The sequence below is a fragment of the Oryx dammah genome, unplaced genomic scaffold, assembly GCF_014754425.2.
Source record: "Oryx dammah isolate SB20612 unplaced genomic scaffold, SCBI_Odam_1.1 HiC_scaffold_13, whole genome shotgun sequence".
NCBI classification, from domain to species: domain Eukaryota; kingdom Metazoa; phylum Chordata; class Mammalia; order Artiodactyla; family Bovidae; genus Oryx; species Oryx dammah.
The window spans coordinates 57,245,048-57,259,274 of NW_024070197.1; positions in this window are offsets into that span (position 1 = coordinate 57,245,048).

Below are 14,227 nucleotides of genomic sequence, written 5' to 3' on the forward strand. Positions count from 1 at the left end.
ACTTTTTCAGCTGGCAATTATCTGAACAGAAGTATTCTAATTGCCTGAAGATCAGGTTTCCTCTGGGGGTCATTTCTTTGAAGGCTCCTGCTGCTGTTTATTTATACTCATCCCCATAAAAAACATGTGCTCAGCTGCAAGGGGTATTAATGATGGGAGGGTCGCTGCAGACGGTGCCCAGGGAGGCACCTGAAGATCTCTCCTCCAGAGGTTTCTCATTTGCTGGATCTGCCTGGCAGGGCCCTGGTGGGAGTGAGGTGGGGAGTGTGTGTGTGCGTGCGTGTGTGTGTGTGTGTCTGTGCACCAAGAGCGGGCGTTTGTTGCCTGAGTTAGCACTTATAATAACACAAATACCTCCCCCAAGGAAGCTTCTGCCCTCACATCTGGCCACCAGACTCGGCCTCTGCCAGTCTGGACTTCCTGCACCCATCACAGGCTTCCAGTTTGACTTCTGGGGGTGATACTGAGCCCCAGAGCTAACCCAGCTGGTTATCCCCCTCGAGGGGAACTAATGAAGTAGTGAGGGTGCCATACATATGAGGGCTCCGTTATTAGCAACAAGCTTTCTCACGGTAATCGTCAGAATGAGGATATTAAATAAACAGCCTTTTCTGAGCACTGACTGTGTACCAACCACTGCACTGTCCGCTCCTTCATTCACTCACTCACTCATTCATTCACACAGACATTGAAACAGACATGTTTTGAGTACCACTAACCCCAGGCATCATTATAATGCCAGAGCATCGAGAGCCAATCAGATAAGCAATTAGCTCCCATGGAGCTGACAATTCAGGGAAGGTGGGAGGGGAGACAGAAGCTCCTCCTCCCCTGCAATTATAATGTTGTCAGCAAAAAAATAAATAAATGAACAGGATAATTTCAGTTACTGTTAAATGCTCAAAAGGAAGTAAAACGGAGGAAGAGGGCAGAAATTTGTTAAGGCGAGAGGGGCCTCTTGAACAGGACGGAGCCGTCAGAGACCTCAGGCGTTGATGACAAATGACGGGAGTGTTCTTGGAAGAGAAACAGCGGAACAAATGCCTTGAGGTGGCAACAAGCTGGAATTACTCATGGAGCAGAAAGGTGTCCCAGGAGGCTAGAGCCAGGAGAGGGAGGAGGTGGTTGGCGAGTGGCAGAGGCCAGAAGTCAAGGAATGTCTTTGGCCGCAAAATTCGAGTCTAAGTATTGGTTTGGCCAAAACGTTCGTTCTTACTTTGGACTGATTATTCCATTTCTGCCCCACAAGCAGCCCGATGAGGGCATCTTATTGTCTCCATTTTACAGTTGGGAAAACTGAGGCTGAGAAGTGGGGCCACCTGAGCCCCATGGGTGGAAGGTGGGCCGGGGACCCGGGTCTGCATGACTCCAGAGCCACTGTTCCTAATACCTCCCCACCCACCCCTAGCAGCATGTTGCACAGCAGTGAGGCTTTAGGTGAGTGGGTTATGTATTCGACCTCTTACCTTCCATACCACAAGCCGTTGGGAGACTGGGGGCTGTCATCTTGTTGAGGCCTTTTCCCATTGACCCCCTAGCTGGGGGACAGGCTGTGTCCCTAGGTGGCAGTCCTCCACCTGATGCCCCTACAGACTCGGGGTGCTGTCACGCAGACAGGAAGGGGCTTGGATAAGAGTCAGTGCGGTTGCGCTCCATTGTGTGAGGTCAGAGGGAGACGGAGACAAAATCGTATCTTCTCCAGCTAAGCAGAACTCTTCCCCACCTGACCCCAGCCGTGGGGGCACCTTCTCAGCTTTGGGGGGGGGCTGTAGGGCCAGTGGGACGCACCCCATGAACTGGGACCCTGAGAACCCAGGTCCCCGTGCCTCCAGGCCCTTAGCGTCCTCCAAGGGCTGGAACCGAGAAGGGCAGAACCATCAATTCTTCATGCTGGAAGGTGTATGCTCCTTAAAAAGGCTGCTTGCCCTCCCTTGCCTTCCTTCCTTCCCTCCTTCACCCCACCCTCCCTCCCTCCCTCCTCTTTCTCCTTCATCTCCCCTCCTTCCCTCCCTTAGGCCCTGGGGCACACAGTGGGGCAGGAAGCCGACCTCATTGCTGCCATCCTGAGGCTGAGGGCCCGGCCCAGTGATTCTCCTTCCCTTTGGGAAGCCACAATCTCGGAGGAACAGCATTGGAATAGGTGGGAGGTGGGGGTCACAGTTGAGTGGCGAGCAGTCAGCCTTCTGCAGTTTTGGAAATGTCTCTAGTTGATCCTAACTCCCAGGGGGGCACTGAGAAGTCCTGGTCTGGAAGTCTCCTGGATTAACCCAGTAACTCTCTAAGTAACACCAAGCTGCAGCCCTGAAGCACTATGGGGGTGAGGAGTGTGGTCCAGAGGGGTTATTTGGGAGGTTGGACTTGGCTCAGGAAGTCGAGGAAGGCTTCCTAGATGACGTGACTTTGGGTTGAGCTCTGAAGGGCAGATGGTAGGAGTGAACGAGGTAAAGAGGTGAGGGGAGAGGGTGTGCAAAGTCCCTGCGCAAGCAGGAGCGTGGTAAGGACACTGACCAGTCACTCAGAAGAACGGGTGGGTCTGGAGTTGTGAGGAGGGGTAGGAGGGGAGGAGGAAGAGGGAAGAGACTTCAGGTGGGCTTAAGGTGAGGAGGGGAGGGACAGGGGGGCAGGGGTCACACCACTGTGGCTTCCTGAGCCCATCAGCCCGGGGCAGAAGCTTTGTTTTCATCCAGAGATCAAAGGGAAAGTGTGGAAGTGTTGAGCAAGGGCTGGCGTGCCCACACTCACAAATTTGCCCTGGGCTGTGCCCAGAATGTGCAAAGAGGGGGTTCCAGGGTGCATCTTGGGGAGACCAGTCAGCAAGTCGCGCCCCAGTCCAGAACGGAGGCCAGGGACAAGGAATCACGGTATTAGTAGTTAGGAAAAGTGGCCAGGTGCCAGACGCTAAGTCACTTGGCTGGGTTCTGCAGCCAGCTGGTTCAAACCCAGTTCAACTGCACAGCGCCCGTGTGGCAAGTCATTCGGAGCGCAGGTGTCCCCTCATGGATGCATGACATCATTTTTGTGGGTCACAACCAGCATTTGCAAAATTACATATGTGTGTGTGTGTGTGTGTCTGTGTAAAAGGAAAAGGAATGGAATGGGATGAAGTCTAGCACAGAGCGCTGCAGGTGGTAAGTGTGAGGATTACTTTGTGCAGATGCGTTCTATTTTGTATTCGGATCTACCAGGGTGTGATGCGGCCAGTCGTGGCCAAACAGGTTTGGAGAACGCTGCTCTGGGAGGTTTGAGGGTTCCCCCTCCACCCACTCTCTCCTGCTGAGACTGGATCCTAGTAAATGAGTCAGATGAGAGACCGTCCCCCACTCTCTGAGCACCTCATGCTTTCTCATAATGCAGTGCTGTGAACTGGGGGCCAGAGGGGCCAGATGTATGCCCTGAGCCTCCGTGGTGGGGATGTCCAGGGCTGAGGGGAAGGCCACATGAGTCCCCCATGACTCAGGGTCCAGCTCAGTCCAGACCCCCGCTGGCCGAGAGCTGGGGGCTCCCCCCATCCCTCCTTCCCCCCTGATCTGCCGCAGCGCTCAGTGCTGCCAGCCCCTGCTGATGAGTCCGAGTGCCCGTGGCCCCGGCATCAGCCCCCCGTCCCTGGCTGCGAGGCAGGAGCAGGGCTGCAGAGCTGAGAGGCCTTTAATTTGTTTGATGTAAGACTTGGTCTGCAGACGGTCTGCATTGCCAGAAAGGCCTGGCTTGGCCTGGCCCCTGAGAACGCTCCCCCACACATCATACAGGCCTGATCCTGGAGGGCAGGAGGGTGAGGGGCATGCCCTGCCACCCTCTTCTCAGGCCCTGAAAATCCCACTGGCTGGGCCCAGGGAGGGAACAGAGGGTGCTGGGCTTCCAAGTCCCTTCCGGTGGGTTCTGAGTCCCAGCTGTGGACCTTCAGACAGCTTAACTCCAGCATGGTTTGCACGTGGCTGGGCAGCTTTCCCATCACCGCTTGCTAATAAGAGGAGCCTGGATACCTCTCTGAGACTTCTGTTTTCACTGAGATACAGGACTTCTCCAGTGGCTCAGTGGTAAAGAACCCGCCTGCCAATGCAGGAGACATAAGAGACTCCGGTTCCTTCCCCGGGTCGGGAGGATCCCCTGGAGGAGGAAATGGCAGCCCACCCCAGTATTCTTGTCTGGGAAATCCCACAGACAGAGGAGCCTGGTGGGCTACAGTCCATGGGGTTGCAAAGAGTCAGACACGACTAAAGTGACTAAACACACACTCATGCATAGTTCACATACACACACACGTCACCCTCTCAAAGTATGTAATTCAGCTGTGCAGTTATCACCACTAGCTCCAGAACACTGTCCTCACTTCAAAAAGGAAACCCTGCACCCTCGAGCACCTTCACCTCCCCCCTCCCCACTCCTGTGGCAATCCCTAATCTACTTTCTGCTGTCTCTGTCTTACCTTTGCTCCTGGATAAGCAGGTCTAATCTTCCCTTAGAGCTATTTTTCATTATTTGCTCAACATTTGAACCTCCTTCCCATATGTGTGGAATTCCATAGTGTATGGCTTATTGTCGGAGGCCTTCTATTTTTTTTAGATTTATTTATTTTTGGCTGCACTGGGTCTTCATTGCTGCTCGTGGACTTTCTTTACTTTCAGCAAGCAGGGGCTGCTCTCTGTTGCAGTGCATGGACTTCTCACTGTGGTGGTTTTCTTATTGCAGAGCAGAGGCTTTAGGTGCTTGGGCTCTAGAGCTCTGGCTCAGCAGTTGTGGCATACGGGTTTAGTTGCTCTATGACATATGGGATCTTCTTGGACCAGGGATTGAACCCGTGTCCCTTACATTCAGTTCAGTCACTCAGTCGTATCCAACTCTTTGCATCCCCATGGACTGCAGCTTGCTAGGCTTCCCTGTCTATCACCAACTCCCGGAGCTTGCTCAAACTCATGGCCATCGAGTCAGTGATGCCATCCAATTGTCTCATCATCTGTCATCCCCTTCTCCTCCCAGCTTCCATCTTGTCCAGCATCAGGGTCTTTTCCAATGAGTCAGTTCTTGGCATCAGGTGGCCAAAGTATTGGAGCTTCAGCTTTAGCATCAGTCCTTGCAATGAATATTCAGGACTGATTTCCTTTAGGATTGACTGGTTTGATCTCCTTGCAGTCCAAGGGACTCTCAAGAGTCTTCTCCAGCATCACAGTTTGAAAGTGTCAATTCTTTGGTGCTCACCTTTCTTTATAGTCCAACTCTCATATCCATACATGAGCACTGGGAAAACCATAGCTTTGACTGGATGGACCTTTGTTGGCAAAGTAATGTCTCTGCTTTTGAATATGCTGTCTAGGTTGGTCATAACTTTCCTTCCAAGGAGTAATTGTCTTTTAAATTTCATGCTGCAGTCACCATCTGCAGTGATTTTGGAGCCCCAAAAATAAAGTCTCTCACTGTTTCCATTGTTTCCCCATCTATTTGCCATGGAGTGATGGGACCGGATGCCATGATCTTAGTTTTTTGAATGTTGAGTTTTAAGCCAACTTTTTCACTCTCCTCTTTCTTTGAAGAGGCTCTTTAGGTCCCTTTACATTGGCAGGCAGATTCTCAACCACTGGACACCAGGAAAGCCTAGCCCTGTCTCTATTAAAGCTTTAAAAAAAGCTGAATACATGCTTTCCCAGACTCCCTTGCCGCTGGATCCCTGATGTGGGAGGCTTAGCCAATGATTTTAGCCAATCATTAACCGATGATTTAATGATCAACCAGTTAATCTTAACCAGTCTGGAGTTAGGGGCCCCCGAAGTCAGGGGCATTGGGGAATCTTCTGGAAGCTGTGTGTCCTCAGCGATCGTGTCCAAGCCTATGGGCAGCTATGGCGACGGGGCCGGGGCCATGCTCAGTGACCCTGGTGTCCCCACTGGGCTGGTTGGGGCTCTGACTGTGGTTCTGGCTGTCAGACTCCTGCATTCCTGGCCATTGTTTCAGCTGGGTCCTGCAGCCTTCCTGGTTCCTGTGTGAACAAGACCCTCTCTTTAAAATAGATTCCCTTCAGCTAAAACCATCTCGAGTTTGTTTCCATGCATGCAACTGAGAACCCTATCTCAGTTTAATGAGACATGTTTCATAAGACTAAAGTCTTAACAAAATGGCTTTGTGGAGGTTGTCCTCCAGAACACTGCATTTGGAGGGTGCCACATTTTAAAGACTGGCCCTCCCTCCTTCTGTGTTCTTTCTTATTCCTGCTGCAGTGCAGTGGTGAGCAGGCTTCTTCCTCTGGGAACATCCTCTAAGTAGTAAGTGAGCAGAGATGGAGATCGATACTCAAGATCAAAGGTGTTTACCTGGGGGTCCCTCAATCGGGGAGGAGGCCAGGTCTCTCCTCATCCTCTCTGAGTCTCATTTAGAAATTTAGAGTTTCTGGTTCTGGCTGCTTGTCCTCTGTTAGAGGTTGAACTGAGTTTTCCCGAAAGATACATGGAAGTACAAATCCCACAGAATAAGAATGGGACCTTATTGGATAATGGGCTTCCCTGGTGGCTCAGACAGTAAAGAATCCACCTGTAGTCAGGAGACTCGGGTTTGATCCCTGGGTTGAGAAGATCCCCTGGAGAAGGGCATGGAAACCAACTCCAGTACTCTTCCCTGGAGAATCCCAAGAACAGAGGAGCCTGGCAGGTTGCAGTCCATAGTGTTGCAAAGAGTCAGACACAACTTAGTGACTGAACATAACAGGAAGTTAAACCACAGTTTGAACCCAAATCACTGGCAAAAGCTCTGCTTGAGAATCTAGCCCTAGAGACAGGCAGAACCGGGCGTGGGGCTTAACTCATCACTACCAGACATGTGGGGAGTCTCCATTTCCTCACCTGTGAATCAAAGATGAGCGGACCTCTTTCAAAGACTGTTAAACACTGGGACTTCTGTGGTGGTCCAGTCTTCCAGTGCAGGGGGCGTGGGTTCAATCCCTGGTTGGGGAACTAAAGATCCTGCGTGCCAAAAAAAAAAAAAAAAAAGACTGTTAAACATTGACATGGTGCCTGGCATATAAGTGGCAACTATTGATGTTAACCAAGTGTTCCTTGTCGTTCTGAGGCCCCCATGATCTCTTCCTGTTTGGGGGAAGATGTCAAAACCTGCTGTTCGAATACAGATCAATGCCACGAATTATTCACAGACAATGAATTTTCTTTTCAAAACAGAGGATAACTCCGTGCATGCTGTGTGTCCCCCAGCCTGCACCGTCTTTTTAATATCTTTTTGTGCTTCTGAGCTTATGTTGCAGGAAGACCCCCTTCTTAGGAAGGGTGGGTGCTAACAAGCAGGGGAGGCTCCGTGGCCCAAGAACGGAGCCCTCCTCCTCACCAGCCGGGCAGGGTTGAGGGGTGCAAAGGTGTCTCGGAACGGCTGGTGGGGAATCTGGCCTCCGATCTGGGGAAGCTGGGAGCGGCAGGTGGCTTTAATATCCGCTCTCCACGGCTTCATCTCCACTTGAGATGGCTGCTGATTGTGGCGCAATAAAGCTGGAGTGATGGTGGGGGTGGCTCGGCCGTCCCCAGTTATTTCACTCAAAGGCTACTGTAATCTATTTCAGGGAGAGGTGGACATGATTCAAGGTGTTTCAGGAGCTCAGGGCTCCGGGAGATGTATGGTTCCCTCTAGCCTGGGGGCTCTCATGATTTGAGGCTTGCGGCCCCGCAGGAGGGTCATCCTGACTGCAGACATGGGAATAAATTTAACAGGTGCGTGGGTGGCTTATACAACAATTATCCATGACCCTTGTCTGAGGGCAGTTTCCTTAGAAGTGGGCCCTGCCCGCAGAGTCCTGTGCATGGGACTAGTTCAGGAGCAGGGCAGGGCAGAGGAAGGAGGCCCTGTGATTCCAGGCTCAGAGCCGTGGAAGGGAGCTGTAGGCTGCTCCTGCAGGGGCCTCTGAGTGGCAGCCTGTGCCTCTCCTGGATTTAGGGCAAGCTGATTCTACACCCACTGGCTGAGGGCCCCTGTGGGCTGGCACTGCCAGAAACCTGTTTGCACCAGGTGCTGTGGAATCCTTGATTCTCTGAGTGCAAGAATCATCTGAGTATAGAATGGAGTCTGGACCCAGGAAAGGTCCCTGTGTATAAACACTGAAAGATGGACTTCCCAAGGAGCCCAGGCAAAAGGAGGAAGGGGCGTTTCCTTCCTCGCAGGCGGCAGTTGTACCCAGCATGGGAAGGGATAGTGGTCACAGATGAGGGATTGGTCCCCAGAGGCTATCCGTGATGTTTGGAGCCCTGTGGCTCTGGTAGGAGCACCAAGAGGGTTGGAGCAGTGAAGGCGAAGGTCACAAAGATGCCGCTTTAAAACTGCTGGCCTGACACATGGCCAGCTGAGGTGCCCCAGGGACCCCCAATGCCTGTGTGTGAAACCTGGCTGGGCAATCAGCTTTGCCTGGATTTTCCAGGTCATCTCCTTCCTCTTTTTTTCTTTTTTTTGGGTCAGGATGGGGGCATAAGTTGACTGCCATATGGCATCCTTTTCCTTGTCTATCTAGCTCTTACTATTAGCTCAGGCTTTGGGTGACCTGGGCTTGGCAGTGGAGGGAGATTTCAAGAGAACAAGGATAGGCTGGTGGTGTTCATAAACTCCCATCCTAACTCCTCTCCCGGGGACACTTGTTGGCGAAAACATGTTTCCTCATCCAACTTCAATGGGAAGAATGCAGGTCCCTGGGAGTCTTTCTAAACCCAGAGGCTGGTTCAGCAGGTCTGGGGTGGGGCCCCAAAGGACCGTTCTGTGTAAGTGTGGTGGCGAGGGGCCAAGAGCAGGAGAGGACAGAATGGAAGCGCACCCCCCCAACTTCGCAGAGAGCGAGCAGCTTTACTCTTCACTGTGTGTGAACGACGGTCTATTCCTAAAGCAAGATAGAAAGACCGCTGACCTAGAATGTGCCTCACTTTAGACACCCTTAGCCCAGGTTGCTCTTTATCTCCCCCTAACTTTGTGAACTCCAGTCCGGCCTTCAGCCTCCAGCTCAGGGATATTTGCTTGCAAGCCGCTTTCCTTAAACACCAAGCCCTGGTCAGTCCTTTATCTGCGTGGTGTTGGCACCGGCCCTCACACATACTGCTTTCATCGCCATCCTCTCACTGTGTTGAAAGTGCATTCTTTGCACGCCTCTCCCCTTTCTATGCCCGGAGCTCTTTGAGGGCGGGGATGACGTCACTCATGTCCCCTCCTGGGCAGACTGTTCTGATTTCCATGCTGAACGGGGCCCCACCTGATTCATGCTTCCCTGACTAAGAAGCACACCTCCTTTCAGTTCTCAGATGGAGCCAGTGTGTTTTATCCATTTGTAATTTCATAAATGATTATTCATCTCCGCCTGCATCTCCCGGAAATTACCTGGCTTGGGCAAGAGCAGGTAAACACGTTCAGATAACAGCCTCTTTCCCGTCCTCCTGACATCACAGACGGTGTTGTGTGTGCTTTTTTTTTTTCCCTTTCCTGGAGACACTAGATGTTCACGTTCCCTCTCTGTTCCTGAGATACGATCAAATACCCAGCCAAAAAGTTCAGGGTTTGTGAACAACTTAAACTTCATGTTGGATAAAGGATCTGGCTGACAGCACCGTTCGGGGCATTGTAATCTGATGAGGCTGGCGCCAGCCCATTCCTGGGAGGTCTGGAACTTGCTGACACAGGCCTCCCATCCACACTTCACAGAGGGTACAGCTGTGAATACTGGACCTCTGCTGAGAAGCTGGGCCTTCTGCTCTCCTGGCATTGCCGGGGAGGCCCCCGTATTTCCTGGGAGCCATTCAGGAAGCAGGAAGTTGTGCAGGAACAGGTGCAGAAGGAGGCCCGTGGCACCCAGTGAGCTGCTTTAATTCATTCTGCGATCTGAATCGAGACATTCTGAAGCCTTTAATTGGCACTAGTGGTAAAGAACCTGCCTGCCAATGCAGGAGACGTAAGGGACGTGGGCTCAATCCCTGGGCTGGGAAGATGCCCTGGAGGAGGGCGTGGCAACCCACTCCAGTATTCTTGCCTGGAGAATCCCCTAGGACTGAGTCGTCCCCGGGCTACAAGTCCATAGGGTCACGAAGAGTCAGACATGACTGAAGTGACTTAGCATGCAAGTGCAAGCCTTCTAATTGGTCAGAATCCTGTCTGGAGTATTCTTGGAGGATGTGCACTTCAGAGGTGCCCAATAACTTGGTGAGCCCCTTTTCAACCAAGTCCCATGATCCAGTGAACAGTGTTTCTAAAATATTCTAATATTTCCGGGTGGGAATAGAGATCTTGACTATCTACCCTAAGGACTGAGCACCATCCTGTGCCAGAGTTTCAGCCAGGTGCTGGGGTAGGGGTAAGGACAAGGCAGAGTCTGCACCCTTAAGCCTGGCGGACTGCCAAATGCACAGTGTCTCTTGATTGGACTGTTGAAGCAATGCAACCAGTTAATACGGATCAGAAAATTGGTCTGATGGATTGAACTGATCCATCAGTCCAGACTGAATAAGAAAGCTGGTGGTGTGCGTACACAGGGTAAGGAGAGGGAAGGAAAGAAGAGTTCAAACAGGCTACAAATGTGGATGGTGGGAGGGGGATTAAACATAGTACAAATTAGTTTTATTGTAGACATCCTGGGAGGGGTAAAACACAGGCATATTAAACAGTAGATGCCTTCTTTTTTTCTTTAGTTTTGATTGGAGGATAATGGCTTTATACCATTGTGTTGGCTTCTGCCGTACGACATCGTGGGTCAGCCACAAGCACAGCCGTGTCCCCCGCCTCCTGAAGCTCCCCCACCCCTCTAGGTGTCACAGAGCACAGGCGGAGCTCCCTGTGCCCCTGTAGCAGCTTCCCACTCGCTGCGTATTTCGCACATGGGCGTGTACATATGTCAGCGCTGCTCTCTCAGTTCGCCACACCTTCCCTTTCCCCTGCTGTGTCCAAAGTCTGTACTCTATGCCTGCATCTCTATTCCTGCCCCGCAAATAGGTTCATCAGTACCATTTTTCTAGATTCCACCTGTATGTGTTAATATGCAAAATTTGTTCTTCTCTTTCCGACTTACTTCACTCTGTATAACAGGCTCTCGGTTCCTCCACCTCGCTAGAACTGACTCAAATGCATTTCTCAGTGGGGAGATTGGTCCTAAGAGCAGTCCCTGACACAATGACACTGCATGAATGGAGTGGTGGCTTGACATCCTGGAGACCCAGATAGATGGTTGATTGCTGGGGTCTGATGAAAGGATTAGCAGTAATTGTTCTACGTGACGAGCCCCACAGAATACTGTCAAATGTCGACATTGTGACGCTGATCATATCTCTAATGATGATATAATTGCTGTGATGGTCATCTCCCGGCACTTGCTGCTTCTCTTGAGAATGCTGATGATCATAGCAGCTCCTCTTTGTTGAACATCTCCTCAGTATCAAGGGCTTTATGTAATTTCTTCTTGTCTCCCAACAACCCTACATTGTAGGAATTATGGCCTATATATATTTTCAGGTAAGGGTGCTAAGGCTCTGCCTCCCCTGGTGGCTCACGCAGTAAAGAGTCTGCCTGCAATGCAGGAGACCACTCCAGTGCAGGAGACCCAGGTTCGATCCCTGGGTTGGAAAGATCCCCTGGAGGAGGGCCAGGCAGCCAACTCCAGTATTCTTGCCTGGAGAGTCCCATGGACAGAGGAGCCCTACAGACTACAGTCCATGGGGTCACAAAGAATCAGACATGACTTAGAATCTAAACAACATCAAGCTGAAGGTCAGAGAAGTTGTGGATCCTGCTAATAAGTAAGTAGTAGAGTCAGACTGTTGGTCTTATGATGTTTCAACTGCCCTATATTTATATCTCATGGGGTTTAATTGACAGAGAAAGAGACTTTGAAAATCATTTCTGCCTATAGCAAGAATGTTCATGGTTGAGGGCGTCAAGAGAGGCAGCCCTGAGGTCATATATGGTGAGGGGAAGAAGGAGGGGAGGTTTCCCAAAGTCAGAACCCAGGAGGAAGTCTTTTTTTTCTGTGTCCAAGATGTGGCTGAGCACATGGCCAACCCAACCTCTAGGTTAAATCTTGCCTAAGAAATACGGAGCAAAGTGTTATTAATACTCACCTAAAATATTCAAGATCCTAAATTCCCTGGGGATGCCAGAGTGTCCATTATTAGAGATGGTTTTGTATTAGGGGGGCAGTCCAGATCCATGATTCCTCGGATTTGAAATACTGGTTTGTCTTTTGTAAGACTCCTGATTAGAGGTGTTACCATCACTCTGAAAGGTCTGCTGTGGCCCAAAACATGATCTACTTTTTTCTTAAAACAGGAACTGTAAGACCAAATATTGGTTGATTGACTACCTATGGCTGTGTTATTCAAGAGCATATATTATTACACATTTTCTAAATGCAGAAGAATAAGGGTATTTCCCCCCATGTCAAAGACATATTGCGGATTGTGATTTATTGAAGGCCAAGAAAGGAGTGGGGCAGAATCCAAGTCTTGATCAATGGCAATTTTTGGTTTTGAAGAGGTGAAAAAAAAGTGAAAATTGTGAGTTGCTCAGTCATTTTGACTCTTTGTGAACCCATGGACTGTATAGCCCCCCAGGCTCCTCTGTCTGTGGGATTCTCCGGGCAAGAATATTGGAGCCGGTTGCCATGCCCTTCTCTAGGGGATCTTTCTGACCCAGGGATTGAACCTGGGTCTCCTACACTGCAGGCAGATTCTTTATCATCTGAGCCACCAGACCTACCCCTGTGAAGAGGTGATCTAGCTCAAAAGCCAGAACATACACAGTGAACGTGGCTTTGAGAGGCAGGTACTCCCTGGATCTTTGGGCAGTTTCCTGACCAAACTCTTCTGAAATGGGCTGGCTGTTCAGTGATGAAAATTTGGGAGCTCATCATGCTAATGATGTGTAAATGCATTTTATCTATTTTATTAAGCTGGTCTTTCCAGGTTCATTCTCATTAATATTGATGGTTGGGATATGTTCCTCCAGAGAGTCTGTGAATAGCTCTCCTATTGTTCAGATAAAATTTATAGCAAGTTGGACTAAAGGGAGGCCCCAGTGAGTCCAGGCTTGTACTTCTCACAGGAAATGAAAACTCTATCCGTGGTTTTGTATGAATGTGGACCTTGAGTCTATAGATACAGACATCTTGTGATTTTTTTTTTTTAAACGAGCTAATTTACTCTGCTGTTAGGAATCCAAGGGGAATGTGAGTGTCTCTCTGCTGAGGCAGAGAGACGTGGCACAGATTTCCTAATATCACGTACTTCTCCACTGCTACTGGGTTTGGCAAGTTCTCTGCCACAGTCTCTGCCTCCAGCAAAAGGTTACATGTTCCCTTGGGTGCGAAAGTGCAGGCAGGACGGCAGCAGAGTTCCCTGCCCGGTGGAATGGAGGGAGGTTCTTGCTCAGGAGAGCCACACAGAGTCCTGGCACGTGGAGCGGTGGCACCTGCGCCTGCCAGAGCTTTCCCACTGCTGCGTCTCCAGAGGGGCTCGACATTTCTGGCCTGGCCCAGAGGGAGGAAGTGGCTCTTCCACTCAGCCGTGCCTCTGCTGTTGAGCTCTGAGTGGGCTGGGAAACGATGGGGAGAGGACAGATTTGGGGGTTGCAGTCAAACGTTGCCTCTGGTGCATTGTATAACAGTGAGATAATCTCTGCCTCCTCAAAACAATTTTTTTCTGGAGGGTATGGAGGGGGTCTCACAAGAGCATGAGGCCTCTGATGAGATCATGAGCCCCAATTCCCAAAAAAGTGAAAAGTGAAGTGAAAGTGTTAGTCGCTTAGTCGTGTCCGACACTTTGTGGCCCCGGGGACTGTAGCCCACTAGGCTCCTCTGTTCATGGGATTCTCCAGGCAGGATTACTGGAGTGGGTAGCCATTCCCTTCTCCAGATCTTCCTGACCCAGGGATCGAACCCCAGTCTCTCACACTGCAGGCAGATTCTTTACCGTCTGAGCCACCAGGGAAGCCCATAGCATGACCAGTTCAGTACAAACTCACATATTTGATTCCTGAAAGACATTGCACAGCTGGCTCAGGGGAAACCTTCACCCGTAACACCAGGGACTCAGATAGATGATGTCAATGATCCTCTCCGTCAATAGTGCATTTCCTTGCTGCTCGGCTTCTCACGAGATGTTCTTTATGTTGGAGATGGTCAGCACATGTAGAAGTGTCCCCTGGACCACTGGGTATTGTTATGGTACCCAGACCTCTCTGGGTTGAAGGGTGTGGTTGGGTCCATGGTAGTATGTCTGGTCTCTGA